Genomic DNA, 7,005 nt, shown 5'->3' with positions numbered 1-7,005 from the left:
CGGAGTGAAGGAAAAAGAGATTCTTTATTTAACGCGCGGGCTTAAGGCTGGAATCGTTTCCAAAGAGCCAGAAGCCCCGATTTACATTAGCACATTGGTTTTATAGACATTGTGACATATATGAAATGGCTCCTCCTCTCCCTCCCGCATGGGGTTGCAATTCTCAACATTTTTCCTCCTAGCACCATTGTTTATAATACAAGAACTGGGTTATAGGGTAGCCATGATAAGGAGAGAACAGAAGAGAACAGCAGAGAACAAGATATACAATTGTATGACCTTTGACAAGATAAGGAATTCCTGTGTCTCGTCAGCTTACAACAATATATTCAAGGGAGAAAGAGCTCAGCAAGAACATGAAGCATGAGACTGCATGAGGCTACTTAGTCTGACCCCCGATATGGCTGCTACATTCCCCCCTTAAATGCATAATTTCATTACAATTATAGCATTTCTGATAACTATACAAAGCTTTTTGTGACATACATATTACTTAGCCTTTTGTTGGGCTATTAGAGCGTAGAGGGCAGCAGTTTTACTAGCTGAGACATAAAACAGATTGGTTAAACAGCTCATAAGACAAGGAACGCAGAGACATAACAGAACTTTTATGAACAATACTGGTAGAATTAGGATGAACAATGCTTTTAAGCTAGCTAAGATCTGGAAGCCAAGGGGTTAACTAATTTAGCTAATTGTTTTGTCTTATTGTTTTGTTAGCTACTATATTGTGCAGCTTGTTGATCTGTTCATCTACAGCATTGCCATTATCAGTTAAGTTAAAACAACAGAGCTTTTGGTGTGTCTCACAACTTAAATGATGAAGAAGGAAGAGGTAATCTATACCAGCTCTGTTTTCTAGAACTGCACCTTTTAGATCACGCAGCTTTTTATTTAACAATGACAATGCTCGTGAGGTGGCATTTATGCTTTTGGCTAAGCTGCAAGCTAACCGGTTGATTTCCAGACCATCAGCCAAGGCTAAACCTGGAACCTTAACCAGTGACATTGCTAAGGCCAATTTTTCCGAGTCAGAATATAACTGCACATGACTATTACAATTTTTAGTTAGTTGGAGTGCTCGAGGCTGCCGTTGACGGATTTTCTCGGGCTACAGGGGAAGAATTGGCACCAGTTCAATTGGCGGCTGAGGCAACATGGGTGGTTATCAGACAAGTTGGCAGGAATGAATGACCAAGTGCGGGAATTACATGTCTAAAACCATCCATGAGGCAAAAGTATGTGGGCATCATTAAAAGATATGTTTTGAATTTTATTACAGTGGAAGGGGGCCAGGGATAGCTTTGTATTTTCTGGAAAAAATTTTGACAATTAAGCATTTGTGCACACGTAGCATTTGTTTCAGCAATGATGGGGGTGCGTAGAGTGAACTCTGTAGGGGGTAGGATCTTTGCAACTACGCCCCAATTAGCATTTTGGGAATAAGTTAAACTTACACCATAAATTCTTAACATGGTATCTTTTTGAATGTTCCCAGGATGTCTACAGACAGGTATTAGGCAAGAGCTAATAAGCCTGTTTGCAGGTATACCTCTTGGCAAACAAAAATGTTTTACTCTCGTGATGTTAGCCAGGTGAAGCCAGTAATTATCAGCAAATCACTGGGACAAACTTTTTTTTCCAGGGGCAGACCCCCCTTTTTGCACCTTATTAAGGAAACACAGTGCAACACTACTAACACTACAACACTACAATACGCATGTTTGATCTTCTTTGGGATCTGACCGTACGCTGGGCAGCTATTCACCTGGCAAGCTGCAGTAGGGTCTAGTCCCCTTCTTCAATTCTCCAGTTGCAGGTCTGACCGTACGCAGGGGGACAGTTTCCCGGTGTGTCCACAGTAAGGTCTAGCCTGAGTCTTCTTACTGCTTTTTCAGAATGATTTTTAAAGGATTTTCAGGATTTCTGTTTATGGTCTACTTTCCCCCTCTCGCTCTCTTGACTCGTGTCCAATGTATCCAGGGTTTAATTCTAGCTGCTTTCATAGCTGCGGGGGTGGAAAGTATGACAGTTTTCAGTCCTCTCCATCTGGGAGTCAAAGGGTTATTTTTCCCTCTTTAACTCATACTTTAACTCTTGGTTGGAAAGGATGAACTTCTGTGATGGGAATGGCTTATTTTTTTAAGACAAAGCGACGCTGGGCTTGAAGACCTTTGCTCAGTGTTTGGACTTCTTGTTTAAGGCTAACGTTTGCTTGCTCTTGATGCCACTCCAGTGTCAATCATGAAGTCAATGTCACTGCCCCTCACAGTCAATGTCACGGCCCCTCTCAAGCTGTCTCCCTCTTCGCCCATTCTGGCCCCTTTGGTTTTCTCCTTTGTGTATTTGATTTATTTTATTTGGGCATTCATGCCACTAATGTCCATCTTGTCCACACTGGGCACACTGGTTCTTTTTTTAAGAATCTTCTGCCTCTGCCGGGTCTTCTTCTTTTCTTTTTTCGTTTACGTCTTCTTGGGCCTCTGGGTCGAGGGGGGTGTACTGGCGATAGGCATTTGAAAGACGCTCCAAGTACGCTCTGGGGCCTCGGTGGCACCTTGCAGCACTTTAGACACTTTGGTCATATTAACTGACTTCTTCATACCTGCTTTCATGGCTTCTAACAGCAGGGTTTGATACTGGGTGAGGCGCTCTAGCCCCACTTGTGTTTTGGGATTCCAGCGAGGGGGAGATTTATTTACAAGGAGACTTTATTGGGTTACTTACAGCACACAGGCGTACTTAATTTTTGGATCAGACAGCTTCTCTGAACCACGAGCTATTGCACTAAATGGGTTTTTATACTATACATGTTACCCATGAGGCAGCACAACACTAGCAAGCATTTTCAGCATAGGCTAGAAGTGCTTGGTTCTCAGGCACAGCTTTCTGTAAACAACTTCGCTTCCCAAAGTGCTTGATAACACTTTTTATTTATTAGTATGGGAAGACAAATTTTTTCTCTTTCTTTTGCTTTCTTTTTCTTTGCTGATCTGCCTGTATTGCAGATCATGTTTCAAACTTTTTATATAAAACTTTCTGCTCCATGCACCAGCCTTGTCTCTTTATTTGTCTTTTTCAAGTTAAACTTACTTAAACTTTTCTGCCTTACACTAGTCCCACTGACACACATTTGGGATAGGCTCTTCTTCTCCTTCTAGTTACATTTTCTTCATTTTAAAGAACTATTACATTATTGTGGCTACTTTACCCCAGGTAATAAGCTCCAGGCACAATCAGCTGCTTTTAATTTACCCTGGGGGCAACTATGGCCACGCTTCTTTTTTACAAATGTTTTTTCTTTGCCTTTTGCCTTTTCTTTTTCTCTCTTCTCTATCTGTCTTCTACTTTCTCTATTCCTTCTTTTCTACTTGCTTTTGTCTTTTCTCTTCGTCATCCATTGGGAACCACACTTAGTATCATTTGGAGTTGCAACTAACACTAATCTGCAAATATCACATATACTTTATGATATTTAAGAAATCATAAAATATATACAACAAACTTTTTCTGCAATTTAACACAATGAATGGAAAACACTTCTTGCATGGTAAGGCATGATGGAGCAGATCCAGCAATCATACTGGTCTTCTGGCTGAAAGCTCAGGGCTCATTAAAATCAAGGGACGGGCATACCCACACACGCAGAGTTCTAGGTCACCATTTTTGCATCGGCAACTCTATGCTGCATGAGTTCTGGCAGAAGGAAATCTAAAAGTTATAGATCAAACTCAGCCTGCTGTACACTGAGCTGACTACAAACATAGACACACGGTCCACAGCGATGAGAGTTCAAGTTTATCAAAAGCTTCATAGCACTGTCCATGGCAAGTCTTTGACAATTTAAAATTTTAGTTCATGTGCAGAGTGTCTCTAAAAAGCCCAGATGATGATGGAGGCAAACAGAGAAGGCTCTGGGCAATGAAGATGCGATGTTTCCAGCAAAGGCTCTCTACTTTTGCATCAGTTTAAAAAGGGAAAGTGTGGCCCTACACCCCTTCTGACAGACAAGGGCCTTTAACTTTTTAGCAAGGCTTCTGTTTAAACAGAGCGGCACAGCTCAGCTCTCTAGCCATGATGCTTTAACCTGGGCAACTCCTCTGTAAATTTTATTTTACTTCTGTCAGGTTCTCTCACAGACATTTTAAAAACTTACTCTTTTTTTTTTTTTTCTCTTCTAACCTGGTACACGAAAGCACTGAAACACTGAGTGCCGAAACTCAGGACGCTGGGGGGTGATGGGCATCGCTTTATACTTGCATTTTTCAGGCAGCCATTAATCTTCGGGGAGGCGGTGGGGTGATTTGCAGGACTTCAAAGGCAAGCTTCTCAGTTTGTTTGTATTTGTAAATCCCAAGCTCAAAACAGGACACGATGAGGTACAGGGCCACCAAATTCTTGCTTTGGCACGGGCAACAAATAACTCGGGTTAGCTTTCTTCGCTGGGGTCTCAAACAGGAAAACAGTCTTAAAGTTGTAACATCACTGACAGCGTCAGCCAGCCAGCTACACAGATCTCATTGTTTTTCAAGACAGTTGCTCCAATATCTTCTTTTCTTCTCACTCAGGTTGGGTCTCCCAGCTTACACAGTTTATTGCAGCTTCCAGGAGCATGGCAGTAGCGTGATTTTGGCTTGGCCAGGAACATGCTGTCTGGTTTCTCGGTCTCTTTAGCACACACACTTAGGCAGTGTAACACTGGACACTCAAATCAGTGAGATTTCTTCATTGCAGGGAATCCCACGGCAAAAGCTTAATGGTTACGCTCTTCAGAAATCATATAGCTGATGGTCAGTAGCTACAGGCTCTATGCAATTTTAACACAGTTCAAAGCTAAACACGGTTACCTTGACAGAGATCTTCAACGTGGTCTTTCCGCTTCATTCTGCTTTGGGACAGTCTTATGGCACACTTTTCACTCGAAGAGGGGTCTAGCCTGTGCTCTGGGGGCTGATTCTTCACCTTTATTTTCTATTTTGCCTTCATCTTCTGAGTCTTCATTTTCAGTTTCCATTTCTTAGGGATTTTATCTCAATTAGGCGAGGTGATGATGTTGCACAACTCAGAACGTTGTGGGCAATTTTCCTGCCCCCCCTCTCTCGGCGCGCTAGGCTAACAGCTACTTTTTCGGCCTTACACTCTCACGCTCCCACGCTTTGTTAAAAGCCAGACTGTCCTGCAACATTTTTCTAATTAACAGCCTCAGATCTTGTTTTTTTTCCTCTCAGCTCGACCTTGAGCTTTTTGCTGTTTTCTCTTTCTATTCTGAATCTTTTTAAAAAAAACCTTTTTCCTTCTTTGTTTGACATACATCTCAAGGGGGTGCAAGGTTTGCTTCCCCCACCACCCATAGCCTCCCTCCTAAATTGAAGACAGACACAATTAGGGAATGGGAATTGGTCAGTGAGTAAGGGGTCTCACTGGCCGACACAAGAGGATTTTTCACACCACGCACTTTGCTACTGGCCTGGGCACCCGGACGGTCAACGGTATGCTTCAGAAACCGCAGTAGCCACTCACACAATCATCAATCTCTCCACTACATCCATATGTCCCTGCCACCCACTTTTCCCACTTTTTACCAGAGCGGAAAACGGCTTCCCCAGCTTCCTCAGCTTCCTACTGAGTACTGGCGTGCTAGGTACTGGCGCCCACTCGGGGGTGTGATCAGGCCCCCCTTCTACCCGCAAGGAGTAGGTTCTTTTGTATACGTATACCACCAACACTGACCTTCTTCATAAGGCGGGGCCCTCTTTTTTTCTGCCCAGTGGCCTTTCTCCCTAAAGGCGGGGCCCTCTTTTTCCCATATACTTGCCTTTCTCCTGAAGGCTTCCAATGTGGGTTTCAACTCAATTGCAGCTGCGATACAGGCAGGGCTCAAGTTCCTTCCTCCGCTTCCCAAGGTTCTCTTGCTGCTCGCTGCCGTTTGGGCGATCCCGGTGCAGGCTTTCTCCCATTCACTCGACAAAAAGGTCGGTGGCGCCAAGAAAGGGAGGCATGCGCCGAGCTCGTCTTCCCGGTGCGGCGATCAAGAGCAGGCAACTGCCACCTGTCTGGCTCAGAGCCTGCCACATCCGAGTCACGGCACCATTTATGTTGCAGAACCCAGAGTCAGAGAGACCACGGAGTGAAGGAAAAAGAGATTCTTTATTTAACGCGCGGGCTTAAGGCTGGAATCGTTTCCAAAGAGCCAGAAGCCCCGATTTACATTAGCACATTGGTTTTATAGACATTGTGACATATATGAAATGGCTCCTCCTCTCCCTCCCGCATGGGGTTGCAATTCTCAACATTTTTCCTCCTAGCACCATTGTTTATAATACAAGAACTGGGTTATAGGGTAGCCATGATAAGGAGAGAACAGAAGAGAACAGCAGAGAACAAGATATACAATTGTATGACCTTTGACAAGATAAGGAATTCCTGTGTCTCGTCAGCTTACAACAATATATTCAAGGGAGAAAGAGCTCAGCAAGAACATGAAGCATGAGACTGCATGAGGCTACTTAGTCTGACCCCCGATATGGCTGCTACATGAAGGCACATGAGACAGCCACCTTGCTGAAGCTATCTGGGTCTAGTCAGTGCTTGGAGGGGAGACCACCTGGGAACTACATGTAGCCACTTTGAGTTCCATGATGGAAGAAAGGTGGGATAGAAATGTAATACGTAAGTAGTAGTCTTTTTATTTAGCACAATACAAGAAATGACTATATATTAATTTCAAAACAAGGTGATTTAAAGTTAAAACATGCAGGTATAGGAAAAATTACAGTATCAGATCATGTACCGATAGCAGCAATATTAGAAATAGGCCCAAAACAACTCATACCACATATGTGGAAACTCAATCTCACATGTGGAAACTTAATCTCATATATAATCTCATGTATAATCTCTTCACATGTGGGAATTTAATCTCTTCACATATGTGAGATCCCATTATCTTACAAAGACAAGAAACAAAAGACAAATTGAAGGAAGAAATAGAACAAAACGTATTAA

The sequence above is a fragment of the Heloderma suspectum genome, chromosome 1, assembly GCF_057233095.1.
Source record: "Heloderma suspectum isolate Gila_16-S chromosome 1, 16-S_ref, whole genome shotgun sequence".
Lineage (NCBI taxonomy): Eukaryota > Metazoa > Chordata > Lepidosauria > Squamata > Helodermatidae > Heloderma > Heloderma suspectum.
Note: the sequence above shows the minus strand (reverse complement) of the source record.